This window comes from Sinocyclocheilus grahami, unplaced genomic scaffold, assembly GCF_001515645.1.
Source record: "Sinocyclocheilus grahami isolate Dianchi unplaced genomic scaffold, SAMN03320097.WGS_v1.1 scaffold627.1, whole genome shotgun sequence".
NCBI classification, from domain to species: Eukaryota; Metazoa; Chordata; class Actinopteri; order Cypriniformes; family Cyprinidae; genus Sinocyclocheilus; species Sinocyclocheilus grahami.
In genome coordinates, this window is record NW_015505806.1 from 485,610 (window position 1) to 495,387 (window position 9,778).

The window sequence follows — 9,778 nt, forward strand, 5'->3', positions numbered from 1 at the left end:
TATAATCCATAATTATGTCCCCACTGGATGCAACAAATGCCTCATTTATAATGGGTTTTAATGTTTTTGTCTCATCGCTCCAGCCAGACAGGGCATCACAGTATGGTAGGGGGCGTAACATTTCTGTCACATGCCAGGGGAACCCCGCCAAAACATGCATATTTTATCCTCGGAACGCGACTTTTAACGGGGGAACCCTCGAAACGCGATTGGGCGGGTTTTCTTGTGAAAACCTGGCAACCTCTTCTTAAAAGCAGTGGCGACCTCAAGAGGATGAAACGCATCAAACTAACAAAACACCACGATTAAGTTCAAGCAGGTAAGTTTCAATTACATTTTTAATATTTAGAGCTTCTGTAATGAATATTATTCCATATTTTAATTTGAATTTCGGATTGAAATAAACATTGCCGTTAGCGTATACGTAGTTAATCGTTAGCATAAGCGCAGCTAACACTAACATAATGAGCATTAGAATGAATTTTGTTAAAAATTATTTCTGTGTTAACTATTTAATGCTCCTATAACTTTTATTACTGTAAAGAACCAGAGGACATAATGGTATTTACACACCAGAGGCTTTTAAATGAACTGTGTAACCAAAATATGCGTGTTAGAGAATGTACAAATGTATGGTTAACAGTGTTTATGTCATATAGTGTTTATCAGTCCGTCAGAAAAAGTAGTTTTTTTGTTTTTTTTAGTTAGTTAGTTAGTTGTAATTCTTGGCTGAATAGCTCTAGCAGGTTTTAAAAGCCCTTTAAAAATTAAATATATACACAGTTTGGATTAAATAAAAGTAAAGTCACATTTTATCTCCTGTATAGACTTTACTGTACAATGACTTAATGTTTTCTAACGCGAGTTAGATCTAGTAACATCTTACAGAGAGTGAACAATATATTTTTAAAACATTCATTAATGTTTGTGAATGTTATTTAATACAAACACTTGATCATTCATGTTTGTTCATTGTGTATGAAATAATTTTAACAGATTGAACATTGAAATGAACCCTAAGAAGAAGAATTGCCATATAACTATTGTTTATTGTTAGGTCATGTTATCTAACAAATACAATCTTATTGTAAAGTGTTTTTAATACTACAGTTTGCATCTATTTGATATACACTTAATATTTGTAATCTTATCTAAATTTATTATAAAAACTGAGGTTTGTTATTTTCTGAAAAGTTATATTTTAGCTGGTGTCAATGATCTAATGTTGCATTTGGTCAGACTCAGCCCATTGCTTTACTTAAGTATATTATATTGTTCTTTTACAGCTGCAGACTGAAGGAAGATCCTGAAACACACCAGCAAACCCTAAAACAGACAACAGTTTACAGATGTTTTTCAGTGGCAGCAGAACTATGACTAAACTTTTGGGTGAAACTTGTTTATTTTTTCATACTTTTGTTACTTGTGGGAAAACTTGAAACACTTTTAAATAAGTATAAAGAATGGCATTGGTTTTGAACATTGAATTTTTGTTTAACGTTATTAATAAAAATGTTGTTCAATTAGCATGTTTTTGTGTTTTGCTTTGGTACCGAAATTGGTACCGAGAACTAGGGATGTGCGATACTGACAAAAAATTATATCTCGATATTTTTGGGGATTTTATCGATAACGATAATTAGACGATATTTTGCGGAGTGAGTTATTGTGCTGGTACCTTAAGGACTGCCGAAGACAGCTGACTCCTAATGTTTTTAATATTCTTCATATTCTGTGTGGTGGTCAGTTCATACTGACAGAAATTAATCTTTTCCAATAAGTTTAAACTGATTTTTGCATTTTATGGGCATTTTTACTTATATAAAGCCATTTTTTCTAAAAGTGTCCATTATCTTTTGAGTCAAATTCTTACATTTAATCAGTGAATTAGAATAATAAGACATTTGGGCTGTTACCAAGCAAATGAAATCAACACAGAAGCTGCCATTTAGTGGCATTTAGATGTATTTACACACATGTATTTTGTTTAATGCAAGACATGAATGCATTTAACCTGCAATTACAAATGCATAAATAATGTTTTGATATATTAAACATAAAACGTTGAATACTGATATTAGAAATGATTTAAAACATGAAAAAAAAAAGAAAAGAAAAAGAAAGATGGCTGTATTCGGAATGATTTTTGTTGGCGAAATAGAGCAAAAACAAGCAATATGGTGTGTAAAACGTAAGTCTCTTAATTAACTTATTGTTTATTGAATTCAATGTCACATTTGTAATCATGGTAATTTTTGGAGAAAAACGGCACTCTTCGTGTGAAATTGAATAACTATATGAAGTGGTATAAATATATAAATTTTCTGCCATCATGTCTTGAATTTGTGATCATTCTAAATGCATTTTAATAGACTGAATCATGCAGTGAAAGAAAACACACTAAATACGCACTAGTCTAGATTTCACGTAATGTATGCGTGCGCTCTGTAGGGATGTTTTGAATTGTTTTTGCAAAATACTCGATAATGTCAAATCGCGCATCGCTAAAACAACAATTACGATATTATCGCAGACGATAAATATCGCACACCCCTACCAAGAACCGGGGATTTTCACTGGTATTGGTACCGAATACTGACATTTTGGTACTGTGACAACACTAGTAAGTGGAAAATAATGTGTTTTTTTAACCTTAAACCGCATAAACACATTTCATTACACCAAATACACAAAATAATGTTCTTTTTAGCAGCATCATATGACCCCTTTAAAAAAGTCAAATCATAACTCATGTCATGCATCATGAAAACAGCTCTAGTAAATCATGCTCTGTCGGCTGATCCGGTCAAACAGGTTAATGTTACTCGGCTTAACCAGACATCACAGACAGGAAAGCAACCGGTGACTCATGACAGGGAGGAAGGGCTGCAGTCACATTCCTGAGATGTTCCACCTGTTTCAGGACGCTCACCTGTTGTGGGAGGGGCTTCAACAGGTGTCAACAAAAAGACCCGCCCAACAGAAACTGTGTCAGTGTGACAGCTCATTATCTCATTTACCTAGTTTCCTGTCCTAAAGTTTCTATGGGCTTCAAATGAAAGTTGACAGGTTAACACACTGTTAAACTAAAAGCAAAAGCATCCTCTGAGCAGCAGCTGAGGAGTTTGATATTTATCATTCCTGTCATCAGCTGTGTCTGTTTGCTATGGGACGCTTCCAAACCAGCACTTTTGACACCATCTATAAATACCAGCTCACACGAACACGTTATATAATACAGTAAAACATTTAAATCCTGAAATACAGCGAAAATTTCAATAACACATTTTATAACCGCTATAGACACTTTCTGACATGTTTTCAGATAACTCACGATCCTGTAACTGCAACGCTTTGTCAGCTATTTGTTTAAAAACAGAGAAGACGAGTCAAAATTATCACCATAAAATTCAAAACGTTTAAAAATCCAACGTTTAAAAGCTTCATGAAACCAACAGACTTTGGAAACCACTTCGGCTAAGTGGTTAACCGCATATTTATGTCACTGTCACACAAAACAAACGTGATACATTTACCAAACAAAGGCTAAACAACAAACCTAGAGCATTTATAGTTATAAAAGAAAAGTTGGAAACAAAACTAAAGCGTTGTGTTAAATTAAAGCTGTAAACTATCGCACATAGCGTGTTAGCATAAGTTGAGGAATCTCCGTTAGCTGAAGCTAAACGCGCACATTTATGACCTCAGGCATCTGTCGCACACATTTTAAGCTCTTGTTTAATTATATTTCATCTTTTAGCTCTAACAACTGCTGACATTGAATGTGAAACGTTATTAAAACATCACAAACCTTATTAGAGGCAGCCCGGGCAGACATTTTGTTCCTTTAGCTGCTCGCGCTGAAGCAAGTTGAGGCTAAATGTTGTCGCCTCAAATAAATAACGTTAAATAAAAAACAGGGTTATAAGGGCTTGAGCGACCCAGAAGAGATCAAATCCGCGTTTTTCGTCTCCTCTGGCCCGTGTGTCGGGCTAAAGTGTGTTGTGGTCTCTTATAGAGATGAGCAGCAACATGTCAGATGAGCGTAAAGTTCGCCAGCGATCTCCTCTTATTCCTGATGAAGCGAATACATTTCACAAACTCTCTGAATGTGACATGTCTGTCCCGCAAGAATCGTGTGTATTCACAGCAGTCCCGGTGTGTAATATCCGTAGAGGTGTGTTGTACACCTGAGGGGACGCAGAGGGCGGGATGTAGTGCTTTAGCCCTGTGCAGCACAGACTCACTGCAGCGGCAGCAGGAGGATGAGAGGAGCACACAGCAGCACAGCACTGACATGTCTGTCTGGCTGGACATTTCCACCGCATCTCTCCAGGGGTGTGAACACGAGAGAAAGCAGCAGCATCCCTATCTGGGATGTTCCACTTTGCGTTGGAGTGAAGGTGAAGTGATTTTGTAAACTGAGGATTGTGAATGTAGGGTGTTATTAGAGCACAACTTTTTATGTAAATCCAGCAAACCGAGCAGCCCAAAAAAATCTAAAGATTTTTTTTACTGTTCAGATATATTTATGTATTAGATGTATAGCTGTACAGACAGACAGACAGGCAGGCAGGCAGGCAGACAGACAGACAGATAGATAGGCAGGCAGGCAGGCAGGCAGGCAGACAGACAGACAGACAGACAGATAGATAGGCAGGCAGGCAGGCAGGCAGGCAGGCAGACAGACAGACAGACAGTATGGGATTACATCTCTGCCACAATTCTGCGCGTGAAAGATCATATTTTGAGCACGCAAAAGTGCATTTTGCACCCACGCAAATGAGTTTTTTTCGAGAAAATGTTTGTCTCGCAAAGAAGAAAGTATTTCGAGCGCACTAAAATCAATTTTGCATTTAAAAGATTTTTTTGGATTTGTGCACACTTTTTTGCGCGTGCAACGTTTCACTAGCTTGCTCACCTGATGCCCGCCCTCAGTGCTCTGCTCCTCTCTAAATGCGAGGGGTGTCTTGCTGCAGCCTGCGGTGGACATCCAACCCCACCCACATCTAAGTGTGACCTCGGAAGTCACGCCCATATCCGAATACGTCACAGTCTCATTCCTTTTGAAGCAGGAAGAAGCATCGATAAGAAGGTAAGTCGTATTGTTTGCCAACCGCTAAAAAAATTACTTGTTTGCCGTGTCGGTAAATAAAAAATTTAAAAAAAGATCTTTCGTCTTAATCAAGACTTAAAACGTTGACAACTTTAAGAATGTGTGCGTCGTTTGTGTGCATGTGTATAAAAAACAGTTTAGCAACAAATATACATATAAATCTATCTATCTATCTATCTATATATATATATATATATATATATATATACGTATATATGTGTGTGTGTGTGTGTGTGTGTGTGTGTGTGTGTAATAACACGCTCACAAAATCATGAAAGCATACTCTCACTTACGTATGTACACTTACTGTATGTGGCATTTTATTTAATTAATATTATATTATCTGCAAGTATATTTAAACAACAACAACAAAATACAAGTGCACATTCAATACAGTTAAGCACACTTCTTTTCCACAATGGTTGTCATTGTAAAGTATTGTCTTCTGTGTTACTGGACTTTTTATGTATGTATGTTGTGACGAGCATCCCGAAGCTTCATCAGCGTCAAAAGTTATTTTTACCCCCCCCCCCACCACACACACACACACACACATAACACTCATCTCACCCACTTACACACACACACTTCATCCCTCTCACACATAACACTCACTCACATACATATGACATCTTTAATGATATACACTGATCACAGTACCCTTCACAGTAACTTGGTTGAGCAACTACATTATTTCACTGTCTTGCTGGATAACTCCATGTATGTCACAAATTATCTTTGTATCCTTCTATATTAATGGAAAGATCACAATGTTAGTCATGTTTTACAGCATTTTACGCATTTTCAGTCCAAGCCTGATGCAGAGCAGTTCTGCCGGGATGAGGGGTCCCTACTGCAGTTTCATCAGAAAAGAAAATGACTCATTACAATTCACTTGGAGGACCACATAAGCCATGCAGTGGTGCGTGGAGGTATGGTGAGAGCATTTCGTCGCCTTGGAATTATAAGGTTCTATCTGCATTCTGAGTAGTTTTGAGATATTGAGCTTCAAAGTTTTTGCATTCCATTCAACTGTGTAGATAGAACCTTTTTGTTTTTTAAATAAAAAGTCCCAAAATGTACACAACATTACAGAATCTATCACATAATGTAAATAAGTTGTCACAGAATAAGAATATGTGAATAACTCAATTTTGACAAAAATGTCAGATAGAACCTCATAATTCCAAGGGGACGTTTTCTCTAGATATTGATTGATTTTTGTGGTTTAAAATAATAAATATTCTTGTATGTAGAACGTAGAGGTAAATGATGAGGTAAATACTTTTCAGTGGACACATATACCCCCCAATACGTTTGCATTCTCTGTTTTTAACAGGAGCGCCAAGAGGACATAAATTGGAAGTTTGTAAGGGGCATTGGTCCAGCGTGGTACAGAGTCACCGTCAGTTATTCCGTGGGGAGGTGAAAGGGCCTGCCTTTCTCCAGATGGAGGGTAAAAATCAACAGAATGCCATCAAAGACTACCTGGGGGGAGAATCGGATGGAGCAAGAGATGTTTTTTTATTCATGTTTGAGTATCTGGAGGAGCTGGACATATTCATATCAAATTGTCAAATTGTCCTAAAGGTCCATACCATATTCTGTGAATAATCTATCAGAGCAAGCAATCTTTCTGTGTAGCCTATGTATGTGTACTGCATATGAAGAACTGTTTATCTGATCATTCAACTGCTCAGACCGATGATCTTTTGTTAAACATACACTACCAGTTAAGTTTTTGACCAGTAAGATTTTTAAAGTTTTTTTTTTTTTTAAGAATTCTCTTCTGTTCACTAAGCCTGCATTTATTTGATCCAAAATACAGCAAAAACAGTAACATTTTGAAATATTTGTACTATTTAAAATAACTTTTTTCTATTTGAATGTAATTTATCCTGTGATTTCAAAGGTGATTTTTTTTAGCATCATTACTCCAATCACGATCATTCAGAAATCATTCTGATATGCTGCTCAAAAGACATTATTTCTTTGATGAATAGAAAGTTCAGAAGAACAGAATTGATCTGAAATAGACATCTTTTGAAATATTTTGTCTTTATCATTACTTTTGATCAATTGAAAGCATCCTTGTTAAATAAAATTATAAATTTCTGTAATTTCTTTCCCCCCAAAAAATAAAAAATCTGACTTTTGAATGGTATAGTGTATAATGTTACAAAAGCTTTTTATTTCAGATAAATGCTGATCTTTGGACCTTTCTATTCAACTTCTTTATATTCATCAAATAATCCTGAAAAAAAAAACCTGTACTCAACTGTTATATATCATATAATAATATAATAATAGTTTCTTGAGCAGCAAATCAGCATATTAGAATGATTTCTGAAGGATCATGTGACACTGAAGACTGGAGTAATGATGCTGAAAATACAGTTTTGATCACAGCTAGGCCTGTTGCAATAATCAATATATCGACTTATCGCACAATATATGTACATGACATTTTTGGTGACACAATATATCGCCCATTATATTTACTTAAAAATTAATGTCACCCATGTTTTGTACATTCCACTTGTGCCTGTGTCTTTTGCAGCTTCTTGTACATAACGTGTAGTCATGAGGTGCTAGTTCAAATTTGAAAAATGCTTCTACAAAACAAGTAATGAGTGGTCATTGAAAATTTGTTCTGATAAATGTTCTTCACAGAAAATGAACCAAGGCCAATGAGTCTGAGTTTGAAAAATAATTAACAGTAGCATTTTTTTTTTAAAGTGAAAATGGGTCCCACAGATCCGAACACCATACAAGGGTTAAATAGTAAAAATATTACACAATATTACTGCTTTTGCTGTACTTTGGATCAAATAAATGCAGGCCTGGTGTCCAGAAGAGACTTCTTTAAAAAACAATAACAATCTTACTGTTCAAAAACTTTTGACTGGTAGTGTATATTTTTGTAAAATAATCAATATAAAAATACCCAATGAAACAATCTTTTTTTATTCATCTTTAAGTATGTGGAGAACCTGGACACATTTCATGTCAAGTTGTGTTGATGAACAAGCCCTGAAGGTCAATGTCATGTTACTTACTGTTTATAATCTTTTAAAGCAAGCAATCTCTATTTAGCCTATGTATTTTTAGCCTACTGCATATGAAGAACTGTTGATTCTGTCATTCAAATGTTAACACTTTATGATAAGTGGAACACATCTTTAGAAAATTAAATTACAATTATAAATGAAAGAAAATTAAGTGTTTTTACTTTTACAACACCAAAATTTAATTGTCCCCTTTAAATTTGATACATTCAAAATTTGTCTTAGGTAGGTCAAAATCGATCGTAATAAATGTGAATTTATCTCATCACATAAATGAACAAGGTAAGCTTTAAAGGTTTTTATTAACAATTAGCCTAATTTAATAAATGCAAGCGTTTTACAGGCTGTTATGATGACGAAATTAGCTCCGTATATTAGACATATTACATAGGCTATATTAGACTTAAGTTGTGCCATTTTAGCCTAGACATCCTTTACAAAAATAAGAAAACGTGTATTAGTAAAACGAAGGACAACATTATTTTATTTAGATCCCCGAAATTGCCCTAAATTGCTTCGACATACTTCCGGGTTTCCCGTACGGCGATGGGGAATCACACGGTGACGTATTTGATATGGGCGTGACTTCCGACGGCACACTTGGATGTGGGCGGGGTTGGATGTCCACCGCAGGATGCAGCGAGCCCTGCTTGCTAAATGCAGACGGCTCACTTGCTCAATCCAACCGAGCAATCCAACCTGAATATAAGGTGTTTTTCACTTCCAGCCATCATGAAAAATAATATATAGGTTATAAGTGATTAAATATAAGATTAATAGTAGTTATTAAGATTAATGTTGTTTGGAATTGGTAAAATGTGCTTGGAAAAAAATATAATCAGAATATCAACTTGCATAATAATTATGCATGCACTGTATTTTCCCTCTTCCGCTGTCATCAGCAATGCAAGGAATGTTGTGATTGGTTGTCAAGACAGCCAATCAGAATTTAGCAGCATCGTCTCTGATTGGCTGGAATTATGGCATATTGTAACTTTGGGTTGTGTTGAGCAAGAGAGCACTGAGGGCGGACATCAGGTGAGCAAGCTAGTGAAACGCTGCACGCGCAAAAGAGGTCTGCACACATCCAAAAAATTATTTTAAATACAAAATAGATTTTAGTGCGCTCAGAATACTTTTTTCTTTGCGAAATAAACATTTTCAAATGCACTTTTGTGCCCTCAAAATATGATCTTTCGCGCCCAGAATTGTGGCAGAGATCTAACCCTATAGTAGATAGATAGATAGATTTTAGACAGATAGATAGACAGACAGACAGGCAGGCAGACAGGCAGACAGGCAGGCAGGCAGGCAGACAGACAGACAGACAGACAGATAGACAGGTAGGTGGGTAGACAGACAGACAGGCAGGCAGGTGGATAGATAGACAGACAAACAGATAGACAGGTAGGTGGATAGATAGACAGGTAGGTGGGTAGACAGACAGACAGGCAGGCAGGTGGATAGATAGACAGACAAACAGATAGACAGGTAGGTGGATAGATAGACAGGTAGGTGGGTAGACAGACAGACAGGCAGGCAGGGGGATAGATAGACAGACAAACAGATAGACAGGTAGGGGGATAGATAGACA

General features: G+C 36.3%; 1 protein-coding gene and 1 long non-coding RNA gene across 2 annotated transcripts in view; one reads left to right on the plus strand and one right to left on the minus strand.

Moving 5' to 3' along the window:
• LOC107557981 (tight junction protein ZO-1-like) overlaps nt 1-9,778 on the minus strand; it is a 144,069-nt gene that overhangs the window by 70,697 nt on the left and 63,594 nt on the right. The gene's annotated exons all lie outside the window — the stretch shown is intronic.
• LOC107557999 (uncharacterized) lies at nt 4,987-6,828 on the plus strand. The gene is made up of 3 exons (XR_001605448.1): nt 4,987-5,095; nt 5,907-6,048; nt 6,456-6,828. It is a non-coding gene; the product is annotated as an uncharacterized lncRNA (long non-coding RNA).